The 16,427-nt window shown below is 31.6% G+C and overlaps 1 protein-coding gene across 1 annotated transcript in view; it reads right to left on the bottom strand.

The window, feature by feature from the left end:
* The window catches only part of LOC110033502 (ATP-dependent zinc metalloprotease FTSH 5, mitochondrial-like), a 28,406-nt gene that overhangs the window by 9,018 nt on the left and 2,961 nt on the right, over nucleotides 1-16,427 (bottom strand).

Here is a 16,427-nt window from a genome sequence, read left to right as displayed (position 1 = left end):
CGCAAACAATATATCTGGATCAAGGAGCAATATGACAATAAATAATAAGTTGGGGTGAAAGCTAATAAATTTATCATTGCTTGAATAAGATACTATTATGCTGCATTCAACCTCATAGTTGATTAAAAAGGGGCATCACACAAAGATGATTCACTCTTAGGATTGCACATAAAAAATTAATCTCTAAATTAGAGATTATTAAGATGTGAAGGGCATTAATTGTCTTAAATCAGATCTCCCAATTCCATAATTAGGGTTTAATGTTATTTAGTATTTTTAAATATATTAATAGAATTGCGTTTAAAGAATTTATAAGGATTTTGTTTTGTCAATCAAGAGTGTAAATCAGGAAGGAAGAATTAACACCAATAAATGAGGGGATATAGAGGACCCTAAAGGAATTGCTGAACTTGCAATAAGAGGAATTGAGTTATATTTTCAATGATGCATCTAATTTATTTTGATTAAACACTTAAAATATTATTAATATGAAGTTATGTTATATTTTGTTAGGAAGACTAGCAAGGACATTGGCCTCATTTATGTCCCTAAGGGAGAAGTGATAGTGAGAAAAATTTATTAGGTAAAACATAAATTAAGAGTTCTTCTACTTTTAAATATATTAATGTCAAATTTCGATAATGAGAAACTATTCATATCAAATAAATAAATACTAAATTATGTAAAATAAATATATTAAATTGTAGTGATAATTTAATAATATTATCTAAATTGTAGTGATAATTTAATAATACTATATAAATTTTTTGGTGGATTTAAATAGATTCATATTAATATCAAGTTTCATAAAATATTTCAATTATAATTAAATGATAAATCATTTAGTTAATTTATCAATAATAATACTTTATATAAGATAATAGGTATTCTATTGTAGAAGAGATTTCAGAACTTTAAAGCAAATATGAGTACTCATGCTCTTATGCCATAGTAATATTTTTCTTTGTTTTAGATCAAATACATTTATTGTTGTTGTTACTAGTTATATTTGAATTACTACAAACTCATGATTTATGACTATTGAATTTTTTTGTTCATATTGATGCATACTAGCATTCATTTCATATATATGAAATACATTGACTATTATGAAAATAAGAATGAGTGATTTTTATAGTATATTTGTATGTGCATTCGCCTCTTTATCGTACTAGCGGAAAAATGCTAATGGTATCGTGCATATAAATGAAAAATAATATTGATATTGAAGTACCCTAACTGTTAAATTTTTAAACGGTGCTCCTGTAACAGTTGTACAGATATAAAATCATATAGATATGTTATTAATATAATAAAATATATTAAATATTATAAAATATTTTAAATGATTATATTCATAAACTATCAAATGTTTTATACTAATTTATTTAAAAATTTTACTAGTATGTGTATTATTTTTTTTCTTGTATTACTGTAGTTTAATAGTGCGAGTATTTATTGGCTTTGGTTAGCTCACTATTGTTTTAAACTAACTTTTTTAGTGTAATTAATTAATTAAAAGATGAACAATAGAAGATAAAATACTTATGAAAGATGCGGACAACCTTTAATGACGTAAATTTAACTGTATTGATGTAATCTACTTTCTTTAGTGAGTCTTTCATTTATTAAATGATAATTATAGTTAATAAAAATAAAAAATATAATTCACGTCGTCCGACCGTCTGCACCCATCTTTGTTAATTCCAGTCTCAAGTCAGGTGGTGACAGATGGAGGGCAGCTGGAACTTGCCTTTAATGAAATCCCGGTGTGACCAAAAAATTTGTAGCATTATTCTGTAGTTGTACTAGTCGACTAACCTCCAAAAGAACTGTCAAATCTTTTCCTGCTCATTCAGGATGCGCTATCACTGCTCTTGCTTATGGAAAATCGTTCGTTAATGAGCCTATGATTGTCGATTGGCTAAGGAAATTTAAACTGCATCCTTGAGAACATGTTTTCTATTGGAGAGTTCTTGTAACCTAATTTCTACCAATAATTGGTTACTTAAGAGAGGGCTTGGTGTTGATGAACACTGATCCTAGGGATACAATGAAGTAGTAGATAAAACACATATCATGGCCACCTACAAAGTCCTTAGAGCCACTCTAAATAATCTCTAGATTGGAGGTTCATGGTGCATGAATTTAACACTAAGACACTATCAACAGCTAGATCAGTTGCCGCCTACTCATGTGGCCTTTGGGAAAAACTATCTATGCGGTTTACCAAAGTTTGAGAGCACGCAATGTCAAAAACACAATTGATCCTATGGAACTCCAAGATTATGGCGCCCACTATCCTCTCCTCTCACCCAGATGCCATCGCAACCCATCATTGAGCAATGGGGCACTTTATAGCCTAACGAGATGATTTGTCCTCCATGATGTTCCCCCTATCCAGGTTTGATTAAGGCCAACATTGATGGTTCTCTGTTTCCTAAAATCATTGGAGGTACTGGTCTCGTCATCCGAGACGAAAATGGAGACCTCATTTTATGCAACTGCTCATTCTATGATACATTAGAACAACGCTGTGGTGTAGAAGTAATCCTCTTGCTGAAGTCTGCTATCGAACCATGGATGATAGAGTACAAGGGTATTACCATAGAAGATGACAATGTAAATGTCATTAACCTCATTCCACAAAGGGTGGAGAATACCACCTAGAGGAGTTCGGAGCTGGTATTGGATCTAACTTTCCTCGTTGAATTCAAAGAGGCTCTCTTTTTTTTTTACATATAGATATTGTAACAAAAAAGCTCAATTTTTGTGCCTAGCTTGCTTTGAATAGCTCGTTTGCTTGGACAACCTCTATTTGTGATCCTGATTTTTTGGATGTAATTAGGGCTAATGCCCAACCCATTACTTTTGCTTGACATTTTTGTAACATTTTGGAACTATTTTAATATAGAAATGCAATTGCACTTTCAAGGAATTCTGGCTGCTCCTTCACCCTGTGTCGCTGCTCACTCATAGCCAGCCTTCCTCCGGCCTATCCTTCCACTTCCTTAATGTAATTGCCACCAGCGCTTCCACCAACTAATCCATCAAACCTCTCAGTTGCCCCATCAAACTACCAAACCTTCTTTTGCTTCCCTAATCGCACCCATCCCTTCCGTCCTGCTACTCAACCACCACGATTCAACCTAGCCCTAATTTGGGTCTATGTTATGTCCTTTGCTGTTATTCCCTATTTTCGTATTTGTTTGTTGTAACTCAATTTAATTTCAGTAATAAAAATTACAATTCCGTAGTTGTTTGGGTTAACTCTGGTCTCATGTATAGTCTCATCCTACGGCTTCATCTCGAACTCACACGAGCTGCACAGAACACGTTTGTCTTCTTTGCACTATTGCATAGCAAGCCATTGCTTGTCTTCCCCACCCTAGGCCACATGCATTGTCTTCACAAAGTAGGCCGCAAGCTACAAGACCAATCTTGAGCCTTCAACATTTCAACACAATTCAATCATGTACACCATGATTTCAATGGGCTACACTCAACAGCAAGTCTTCGCTATTCAACTAGCAAGCTTGACGAAGCATAAAAAAAACATCATTTCTCGCCATTGATGATTGTTTTTTGTTCTAAATTATATTTTATTATCAAGATGACTTGTCTTTTAAATTATTAGTCTTTCATATTTATTACTATTTTCAAATTTTTTTGATATTTTATGCCATATTTATAATGGTGTCATGCTATCGTGTTATTGCCCCATGAGGACCTTTGAGTTACGGCATTATTCGTGGTTGACAAACATGAGATACACCAGGTCATATGGAGATAACGAAAAATAGTAGTTGGAAAACAATAGGTGTATTCACCAATTGAGGATGTAGAGCAACAATTGTGATTGAAGGAACCTCAAACTCATGGGTAGTATTGATCTCTAGTAAGACCATCTATGAAATCCTTAGCTCAACCCATCCTCGGGCATATATCAAAATCAAAATTAATCGCACCATCACAACTCAGGTGCAAATACACAAGTAGAAGGAGATAGTGAGGCTGGTGGAGTTAAGATCGAATTAACTGGATATACTAGTAACTAAAGACTTCCCATATCCTTAAAGCACCAATTTAATTTATCATTGAATGTTTCATCACCAGGCATAGGTTGACTAAGGACTTAACTAGGCTTAGAATAATGTCAATATAACTTGGATTTGGATGGTATCATATCAGATACGACAGTAGGCTTGGTCATTAGGATATTATTAATCATGATCCTTACTTAAAATTGTGTAATATGAGGTAGACCTTGAGGTCCATCTCAACACTTTTAAAAAAAATATCGCAACGAGGCTTCCGCCTCATTGACTCAGGGTGAGGCATAACTAAGACTCGTATGCCTCAAAAAACTCCTCAAATTTTAAAATTAATAACCAATTTTAAAAAAAAAAAACTAAAAATAAAATAAAAATAGCCCACCTGTTAACCCTCACACATCACACACTAAATAATAAGCACTTAAGAAAATGCATTCATAAAAATTATGTAGTTGAAGTTCTAGTATTCAATAAAATTATCATTCGAATTAAAATTTTCATTAAAAATAAAATATAATTCAGATTAAAAATAACAAAGAATGGAAGAATAAATATATGACTAAGGATAAGTTATGCTCATAAGAGTTATAGGACTTCTAAATTAAGAAAATCAAATATTGAAAACTTGTTATATTTTTGTTTAAGAGCCCGTTTGGAGTAGCTTATACTTGTGGCGGCAGTTTTGAAAACGTCGTCTAACCATTTATTTTGCGCGTTTTTGAAAACGATGTCTGCCGCGTTTGGGTTTTTTACACTAAACTCAGGCTGCGGCTCGACCCCCGCGATCGACCCGCAGGCCACGTTTCAGGATAAGCTGCTTATCCTGAAACACACAAGCTGCCCCAAATAGATCCTAAGTGAGGGCAGTACGAGAGAAATACTTATATTGGACTTATTTTGAAGTTATATTTTAATGTTTTAGTGTTTTATTTTAATATATTAACTTACTTTAATAGTTTAATAATTGTATAACTCATATTATTTCATAATTTGATGTTAAGATATTAACGTATTACTTCCAATTTTACGTGATTTATTATTTTTATTTAGAAAGTTATTATATTATTTTTTAATATGTTAATAAGTTAGAATATTAATATGTTATTTTTTACTTCACACTTTATAGTTTATATAATATTTTATTAAATTATACATTTATTTAAATTTGAGACTTATGTCTCGTAACATGAACAAAAAATACCACAGTATTCAATTGTGTAATTTTAAACTTTCATCATAATCAAAATATTATAGATAAGAATATAAATGATTGTCATGATCTCAGCTATTAAGAACACGATATTGAAAATGAGAATATACATGATCATCATGATATAATCAATAATGATCATAACATGATCTATATAATTTGCCTTCCCAATCTACGAAAGAATAAGGATCATCAATATCACAAAAAGTGTATGGCTTATGATTCTGTTAAAAAAAAATGTTCCATGGAATAACTGGGATACGAAGAAGATGATTCACGCCTAGAATAGATGAGTTTAGAAGACGCCGCAGGGTGAGCAAACAAAAGAATCTCATGTAGGCTACAATCTGGGCTTGACTCGGTCATGAAAGAGAACAAGAAGCAAGAATGGAGTTGGGTTATGAGCAAAGTAAATTTGGGCAAAGAAAAAGAAAATATGATAAAAAAGAGCATATGCAATGCACACAACACCCAGGTGCATCAAAGGTGAGATTTCCTGCAAATGGCATTGCCTGACAATGGTGAGCTTGATGAGTGCTAATGAGACCAAGCACATAGAGAAGCTCATGGGAGTTGTAGGCAAGTAAGCATCCAGGCAAAAAGCGATGGAGCCGGAAAAGAATAGAAATCATTGGCAAAGTTTGCTACAATGGTTCACTCTTTCATTTTAAACAATGCTTTGATGGAGAGGGCTAGTAAGTAGCAACAACAGGTCACTCTGTGTGCAATCGTAGACTTTGATGTGGTGGGAAAAGATCAAGGAGCAGAATAAGAGGGTTTGATCGCTAACATTAGTGGAAGTGGGATAAAAGCCTCGCACACATAGCGAGAAGAAAATTACGTGTGACTGAGTGCAGGCTTGGCATGTAATTTTGAAAAGTGCAATACGGAAGCCATTGCACAAAGCAAAGACGAGTAAGAGAAAAGCCTACGGTTCATATATCAGCTTCTAGGCAGCAAAAGGTGTGATGAGGTTGTGAATAGCGAGCGGTACAATGTTTGGAGGGGGCTGCAACACAATCTGCAGGTGGTTCTGAGAACATGGCTTAAACATTTGTGGAAGCAATGGCGAATGTCAATGTAGAAAGGCATATTAACTTTGATATCACTTGACAAAGTACTAGAAGAAGAGGAAGAGAGAGAAGACACATGAGAAAGAGGCAAAGATCTCAAAGTTAACTGTATATTTCACTACACCAATCAATCATGTACCTCTGATACAAGGCTAGAGCCCCTTACATAGATTATGGCTTCGTATATATTCCTAAACTTTCAGAGAAAGAAATAAACATAATAGTACGTTGTTATTATTATTATTATTATTATTATTCAATGCTTAATTGACACATAATTGAAGCCCAATATAAAAATAAACCCAACAATAAAGATCAAACTGCATCAAATTTATACAAATAACAAAATCTAAACCTCTTCCACATATATCTACCCATACAAGATGTGATAACTTCAAAAGCCATGTCTTTTGATTGAAACTCAATTTATAATGGCCGCAAAGAAAACACTCTTACCAAGAAGGTACATGTGATGCTCTGTAATTGTGTAGATGGGCGGACCATGAATCTGATAAATTAAAGTTTTTAATTATCATCATGGCCATGTTTAGCATTTTTTAAACTCGTGTTTGTGATGGCACAAACAACTTTGCTTCTAGTTTCATTCATGGTTTAACATTGTTTTAATATCATTATAAGTTAATTGAAATTAAGCAAAAATAAAAAGTATTGAAATAACTTAGCTCATCAATCAAAAGTTTGTTTGACAATTAAACTTTGCATATTAAGCAAAACAGACTACAAGCCCGAATCTTTAAGAAATTAAACATATATAAGATTGGCACCAAACTCAATTGCCTTAAGATATTTAGGCGGATAGATTTTTGTTGAAAAAAGATGAAATAGATAGTTTTACCAATATTTCAGACAATGCAATATATGATGATTACTGAATTTCCTCCAAAATACATGTGGCAGGAAAAGATTATAGCAAAAAGATCAGTATCCTTACTCAAAAAATATACAGAAGAAAACTATTGTATTAACATACAACATTAGGAAGAAAGATATACAGAAAATAACTTTTCCTTTCACCCAATGCAATTGAAAATATCAAATACAATTGCAACTATATTAAATAAAATTACAGTTACTTTTATAAATAACTTTCTCCCTCAAACTAGAGTCATTTACTCCTACAGCATTAAGGCGCGTTGTGACCTGATTTTGGGATCAGATAAGTTAAACATGTTTAATTCTTGTTTACTATTATCTGAGTTGTTAGAGTTGATTTTGTCTGATTTATTTACTGATTTTTAAAAGTTAGAGTTGATTTTATGTCTGATTTACTTACTGATTTTTAAAATTTTGATTTTGACGAACTTTTTACTCATTGGAATTGATCTTCTTATATTAACACAATTTGTCTAGTTTTGTTTTATATTCTATTCATAAATCGCCTGTAAATCATCTTCACCAAATTGTAAAGTACTTTGGATTCTATTTTGAACATATTTTTATGAGCATTATAAATAGTAAAACATAAGGTTTCTTGTTGGATTTATTTTTCGTAAGGATTTGGTACATCTTTTAAAAGCGAGTTTTCTGGAATCATTTGGAGTTCGTTTTACGAACCATTTTAACCAGTATATTCTAGTATGATATTATTTATTGATTATCTTTTCATAATTTTTAAAGACTTTAATTTTAAGAAATAAAAAGAGTTATGTAAAATTCACAGTTATAAATATAACAGTTCAATTAATTATTTTTACGTCCTTAATTAATAAAAAATATATATATATGTATAAATATCAATTCCCACTTCAAAAACTCATTTTCCAAGCTTTTTATTCTCTCAAATCGTAAACCATTCTAGTTAGAGATAGGGAGAGAAATATTCAAGGGAGAGCTGATTTCGGAGGCAATAAACCGATTTCTTTTGTCAAACCAATTGGGAAAATTGTCCGGTTTTAGATAAACTATACTATTCATATTTCAGATTCAATTTCATCAATTTTTTTTAAACTTGGATTTTTTATTTGGTAAAATTTTGAATAAACTCAAATATACAAAGTTTTATAAACTTTACAACTCGTAATTTATTTGTCATAGAATAAACTGAAAAATTAAATTTTTATCGAATATTTTGTGGTTTACAATATTGTGTATTTTAACAAGTATACTAAACCAGATAAAATTTGTTATGCAATGAGAAATACTTCAAAATATTATTCTTGATATCACATATAAATAATTTTGTAAATTTTAATTGTCGTTATGTAAAGATTAATCTCTCCTGCAAATTTCACCATCAGTTGTGCATACCAAATTTTATAGATTTCAGTAGCATGTCTAGTGGTATTTGCATATATTAAAGTTGTTGATATTTTTAAACTTCCGCATAAAAAATATACTTGTAAGAATGAGAAATAGGGGGAAAAACTTTATGTGCATATATTAAAGTGTAGGTGATTGAGTGACTAGGTAGTTGTATGTTAGTGCATTCAAGTGGAGTTATATAAATAATTGCGAACCAATATAAATACTTATGTGTTTGATACGTTTGAAAATGTATAAACAAGTGAAAGCATAAATGAAAATAAAGATATAAAAAGCAAATTAGAAATATGAACAAATAGAGATATAAGTGAAATTGGCAGTACAAAATGTGAAAAAAATTATAAAATATTTCAAAAAAAAATAAATTATTATTTCATTTTATTTTACTTTATTTCTGATATCATATTGTTCATGCAGTTACTCAACATATGCTTATTGTGATTATTATTTATATTTGCACCGTACTTGATAGATACACCACACGATGTTCTGTCATGTTCTTTTAGTTCAGCTAAAATAAATACATGTTATTTTCTCTTTTGTGTATTAAAAACTACAATAGATTTTGAGTAATCTAATGAGCTCTCCATTAATTTATTCACATATTATTTCAGGAAAGGGTAAAACTGAGATTAAATAGAGATTATTGATTACTATTGAGAATTCGATATTAGGTATGTTACTGCCTTGATTTATATTTTTTAGAGTCATTGTGAGAAACATTCTTTGTTAATTGAGAGAGATTTTCATGCTTGTTGTGTACTTTCTTTTGTCGTATAATTATGATATAATCTCAAAGAATTTTGAGTATTTATATCTTACGATATTTTGATGATATTAATAACTCAATATTTGTGTAAATTAAAAATAAATAAATAAATAAAATTCCTTCCAAACAAAAATTGGTTAAATATTTAACTATCGTGGCCTCGACATAAGACGATCTGCTTCGATATGATGGGTTTCATCAAGTTGGGTTATGATATATAGAACTTATGCCCCTGGTTTGTTACAAGTGTAGCTTATTTGAGGACCTCTCTGATTTATTGAATATATCTACTGGCTAGTTATTAGAATTAAAAAAAAAATATCTCGAAATAACTTTTTCTTTTATAAAATAACAACTTGTATCTCAAGTGCTCTCATATAAAACTTGGTTAGAGGCAAAATGCAATACTTCTTTACTATCACAAATCAACTTCATTTATTCAACTCTTCACATTTTAACTTGTATCTCAAGTGCTCTCAACCTCACTAGCGGATCCAACTACAACAAAATATTTCTTACTCATACAAGTCACCATGTTGCTCCAATAAGAACACAATATCCTATTGTAGACCCCATATCAGAAGGAAGTGCTGCCCAATTAGCAATAGAGTCAACAATCAACATAATTTTTCCACTATCTTCATATAACAAGCATTGGCAGGTGCCCCCTTTGATCTATTTGAGCATATGAATGACAAAATCTTGATGACTAACACATAAAAGACTGTAAATATTTACTAACTGTATTTACAGAACAATGAAATATACAGATAAGTAATTATGATATAGTTTAGTTTCCAAAGTTTTCGACATCTACCAGGATTGAATAAAGGTTTTCATTAATTTGAAAGAAGTTTAACATCAAACTCCATTAGAGTCTCAATTACTCTGCAATTTAATATGCATATCGTGTTTAATATACTACGTATACTACCTCAAGGAAATAACAACACAAACTCAATTGGGTGACCTCCATTCCCAAAAAATACATCATCTATATATTTTGTTTAAGAAACATAAAAGGGGTATTGTTCAATTATATTTTTTTTTACTAATTTGATGTGGTAACCATATCATCCCCCAGCCAACCGAATGGATACACCAATCATAAAAACTGAAGCGAAAGTAAATAGAGTGATCCGCCCATTATGAATCTTGATGTTTTCTCATATTTCTATGTTCACTGTTGGGACATCATCAAGAAGGAGGTTATCTGTGTTATTCAAAGTTTTTTTCTTGGGGAAAATCCAGGTAAGTATTTCAACTCTGCCTTGATTGTGTTCATCCCCAAAGGTAATGACAAGATATCTTGGGATAATTTTCGCCCTATCTCTCTTACCACTGTTACATCTAAAGTGTTGAGTAAGTTGATTGTGAATAGGCTGCAACCGAATCTCTCTAAAATTATTTTTACACAGCAATATGCTTTTATTAAAGACAGAGAGACTACTGATAACAACCTATTGGCACAGGAAATGATTGAATACTTGGATAAAAAATGCAGGGGAGGTAACATGGTTTTTAAACTTGATATCAAAAAGGCTTTTGATACTATTAGCTGAAATTTCATTCTTAATGTTCTGCAGGCTAAAGGGTTTCATCAAGATTTCTGCTTACTTATTAAATGATGGTTAGTAAATAATCATTACAGTGTGTTTGTTAATGGTAAAGCTCATGGCTTCTTCTCTGCATGCAGAGACATTAAACAGGGAGATCCTCTTTCTCCAACTATTTTCACAATTGCTTTTGATTATCTCTCCAGGCTTTTTGATAATTTGCATATATAACATCCCACATCCAATATTCTCAAAAATCTAAAATCCTGATTAGCAATTTTGCATATACTGATGATATTATTTTGTTCTCTAATATCAGTAAGTCTGCTATAAAATCTATTATGCATATATTGACTTATTTTCAGAGAATATCTGACTTACTCTTTAATTTGGTTAAATATTTTATATATTTTGGGAAAAATATTCATCAAAATGTTGAAAGTTGTGCTTCCAATTTCACTGGATGTAAACTTACAAAACTTTCCATTAAATTTCTTGGTGTAAACATTCTTAGAGGGAGGAGGAAGCAAATTCAAATGGATGAGGTAGTGGACAAAATTAAATCTAAAATAAATGATTGGAGAAACATTTTTTTGGCAGTTTGTGTTTGGCAGCTTTTGGGCATTATGGCATACCTCACACTTGTTTACCTTTTCTGTTAGGTAGTTATATTCATATTTGCTTTCTGATTATGGTTGCAATTCCTTTCACTACCTGTCTCACTATTCTGTTACTTGTGTGGTTCTTTCTGCACGATAAATGGGCCTGTTTCATCTGCTACCTGCAAGGTTTATTTCTTCAGGATATGGGTGCTCTATATGATTGTTGGATTGGTTGGGTTATTGCTTTTTTGTTTGATGCTTTATCTCCCAGCTACCTATCTCTTTACTGCTCGATGCTCTCTCTGTTGAGTTGTTCTTTCACCTATGTCTCATACTTCCCACTGCTGCTGGGTGTTTCTATCACCTATGATTTGCTAGTTGGTTCGATTACTGTCCCACTTTAGAGGATTGTTGATCGTATCAATTGCTTCCCTACGCCTAGAAGGTTATGGCATGTGTTTTACAATTGGGATACTCCACTTCGGTGCACTCATCTGTTTCATTGCAAGGAAGTTCATTTTAGTGAGTATGCATATTTTTCACCTGGCTCGGACTATTACTGTTTACTTTTCAGCATCTATGCTCTGGTTTCTTGCAAGCTCTTCTGGTTGCAACATGGTTTAATGGCTAAAGAGAGATCTTGCCTTTGGTTTCTTACACCTGTTGCTATCTGGTCTATTTGGATCTCACCTCTTACTCTACAGTGGCTCTTTAGTTATTTTTGGGAGTTGGGTTTGATATTCTTGTACATGTTCGGGTAAACGTTTTGTACTTGGTATATTCATTTTCTTTTGCTTTGGGTGGAATTGTATGTGGATGAGTGACGGGTATACGTTATGGTGGCCATGGTGGGTATACGTTATGTATTTGGTATATTCATATACTTGTACATGTTCGGGTACACGTTTTGTATTTGGTATATTCATTTTCTTTTGCTTTGGGTGGAATTGTATTATTCTCATTTCGCCAAATCCTAATGTATGGTTTTATGATCCTAAAAAAATAATATGTTGCTCTGTGCTCAACTTATAACTTTAAGTTAGATGTGTGCTTCATTTGAGTGCAGTACAAATGTGATTGTCTAGTTATAAGGAAAATAGTCTCCTTGTGTCGTCATAAAGCATGGTTTTATAATTTGGCGAATATTTTTTCCTTAACCTAATTTATGCCACATATCTTATTATTAGTTGGTTTGTGCTTTTATTTTGCTCATACTAGTTCTTTATTTGTGATAGATAAATAACAACAGCTCACTAATTTGATGTAACACTATTTTTCATGACTTATTTTAACTTTTTTGAATTATGGTCATATTGTTTGAGTTCAAATGCTCATATTTACTATCTTATATTTAAAGAAAATAAGTTGTTCATGTGATTAGTATAAGCATTTCATAATATTTGTGTCTGTTAGCATCTCCATGGAGCCTATAATATATTAGTCTCTCTCTTTCTACAGATGTTGCAATTTTTGGCTATTAGTCGATGCAACATGCTACAATAAAGAAAGGTTTTACCTTTCTGTGGTCCTTTTAGTCATGGCTTGCTTTACCCGCTTCATTGAACTGGTGCTAATTGGGTGTATTGATGATTAGGTTCTTTCTTTGGAGCATAACAATGCGGTTAAAAGGGAGAGCTAGGATTTGCTCAAGTACATCGAGGACAACTTTGAGGGCCCTTCTTTGCTTCTTGATGTAAGAGCAGTTGAATAACTTTCCTTAGCTAGATTAACACTAGTTTTAGCTCCTTGAGGTATTGATATGCTTTGTGGAAAATTATTGTAGGATACAGATAAAAAAAGGTTTGCAGAGGAACTGCTGGATTTCACTGGCTCCTTCAATGGTGTTTCATATCGAGACTTGCCTTCCAAGGGTGATGTCAGTCAAGAAGTTGGTGAGTTACCAACCCTGATTTTTGTTCTGGTTTATAAGAACTTTTTTCATCTGTTGAAGCCCTGATACATCTCTTAGTTCATGAACACTGCAATTACTACTTTAAACAAGATAGAAGAATAACTTTCAAAGTTTGATGATGGGCTTTTTTTCCTCGGACAATTCAGTCTGGTAAGAGTTGAAAATTTAAGTAAGTGAATTTCAGAATTATTTTTCTTTGATTTAGTGTCGTTTGTCTCATTGTTGAATAATGTGATATATTTTAAATGGATACAGAATATGCTCCGTTTATTGAGAGGATTCAGCTTTGTTTGTCGATTTAAGGAACTATGACATTACCAAGGGGAGGCCCAAGCTGGCACTATGGATTGAGGTACATTTAAGTTCTGTTTGGGATAAGCTTTCTAATTGTTTTGTGTTTCAAGCTTGATTTGGGAACTGTTTTCTTCCTATTTTTAGAAATCTGTGTTAGGAAGTTGTCTGATTTTTTTGTGAAAAATATATATTTATAATTCTCACATTCCCAGCGTAGCTTTCTAAAAAATAATTATTTATATTGTTGAATTATTTTTAGTTTTAATGCGTTAATTGAATATGAGCATCACTAATGCCTTAAAATAATTCACACAACTTTTAAAATAATTAATAAACTTACAATTACCATTTTACAATTAGTGGAAATTTAAACGTGCATGTTATCTGTTTAATCCATCTGGGCGCAAAGAACCAAATATGCAAAATTTAGCCAATAGTATCAGATTGTTATAGATTTTATAAAAAACTAGCGAACCATAATTTTTAATAGTAAACTTTATGTTATATTTTATGAAATTAACTAAAAGCATTTTTTATACACTGTTTTGATGTATGTGACAGATCTTACATCCACTACTACTAAGTTAGCCATTCAGTTGGAAACAACAAAAAAAAAATGGAAACAGTGGGAGCAGTAAGCATGCATCAAAATCTTTGAAGGATGGAAAGTTGAGAGGTTTGGAAGCAGAGGAGCTAAATTTACCTCTTTCAAGAACTTCAATAGAGTCTATTCATGTTCTCGGTGTTGAAAGTCTTCCATTGCCATCAGCAAACACGCTACTGTCGCCTAACTCACCAGTAAAGGTGTATATAAAGAGAAGATGTATATAAAAAAGTTTAATATATTTTTTTAATTTTTTTGAGTTGATGCAGGTCATAAGTGTATATATATTAAAAAATAAATGTAATTCTTTTTGTATAATTTTTTTTTTGTTTTTTATTTGAGATTTTATTTGTATTCTTTTGTATTCTTGTTTAATTTGTAAATTTTAAAATTTGTAATGAAGTTCGTATTTTGTAAAATTTTGTAAAAAAATATTAATATTCTTTTTCTGTAAAATGTTGTATGAAATTTATTCTAGAAAATTTTTAGGTAATCTATGTTTCATGAAATATATACTTGAAATTTGTTTGGAATTAAATTATTAATACAAACAGTTTTTTAGAAAATTTATTATTTTAATTTTATTTAAAAAAATAAATTATTACAATAATTTTATAGTCTAACGAGCCAATTTCGAGTCGAACACGAACATGAATAAAATTTTCGAGTCGAACACGAACACACTGTTCACGAACTATTTCGAACAAGAGCATATATCGAACACGAGCCGATTTCGAACGAGCCGAACAAGAGCCCAGCCTGAGCTCACTCACTCAAGCTCGGCTCGTTCACAGGTCACCATTTTGCTATACATAAATTGAGCTCGTTGATTGGCAACTTTGTAGGTTTGAGCTTGTTGGGTTTTTCTTCATTGTTCAGTTTGCATCTTTTGTATTCTTTTTTTCATCTTTGTTGTCTAAGCTCATGATCTGTGGTTTCATTATCCGATTTGTAGTTTCACTAACTCTATGGTCAATCACAAGACTGCTACTTAAGGTGCGCCTTTTATCTGATTATATTCTCTATTAGTATATTATGATATGATGCATATTAGATTACAAAGCAAACAAAAAGTTTAGATTGATGAAATAATGATATTTTTGTATATTAAATATATGTTTCCAATTTTCTTTAGTTTAAATACCAATCATACATTAAAATTAAATCAATAAATTTATAATGAAACTTATCATGTCTGGATTACTTTTGAATTGAATCAAAATAGACCCATTTGGAATACTTAATCAAGTTCAAGTTGATCTAATTTTAAATATTTTGAGTTTGAGATGGGGTTGACATGCTTGAAATTGACACATTACCATTTCTACCTAACCCAAAGAGAGTCAATTGAAGTAAGAAGTTTTTCCCTAATGTTAAATCAAGTCAAATTTTTATAAGTGTTTACAAGAGACCATCCAAAACCAGGACACAAACAACTTTATATGTGGACTACTTTCCATTCTCCTACGAAAAATTAATTCTCGTTTGTTAAACTCTCACTTATCATAAATTATGATTTTAAGAACAAGATGATGAGAATTTTAACATTCATGTTTTGCATGCAGATTTCTACTAAGTGCATATGCAATAGGAAACATAGCAACATGATATGGAAACACAAGTCTACAAAAAGTAGGATGCAAAAATGAAATTACACAAGAGATCATGTTTACCTAAAAATATAACTATCAACAATACCATTGGTCCGGTCGTTTCCTTGTATTCTATGATGGGGAGAACTACAAGGAGAAAGATTTAGTGAATATTAAGCAATTCTACCCAATTTGAAGGATAAAGTTCTAGTAAGGAGACTTAATAAGTAATGCCCAATGACTTGGTACACCCAGCTTGATGATTCAACGAGCAATCCTCAATACAATCAATTTAGTCACGACCCAAGCGACTCCAAGAGAACTTTTGCATGTCTCCATTGTGTCATAATCTATCTAGATAATGTTATATTTTTAATCTTGTAGGAGGGGCATGCTACATAGTCTCCTAAAAATAACATCCACTCGTGTCAGCATCAATTAAGTCCAAAAGTCATCAAATGCTAGAATCTTGGGGTA

Source organism: Phalaenopsis equestris, unplaced genomic scaffold (assembly GCF_001263595.1).
Source record: "Phalaenopsis equestris unplaced genomic scaffold, ASM126359v1 Scaffold001200, whole genome shotgun sequence".
Classification (NCBI taxonomy): domain Eukaryota; kingdom Viridiplantae; phylum Streptophyta; class Magnoliopsida; order Asparagales; family Orchidaceae; genus Phalaenopsis; species Phalaenopsis equestris.
The sequence above is the reverse complement of the archived record's forward strand: the minus strand, read 5'-3'. Positions and strand labels throughout refer to the sequence as shown.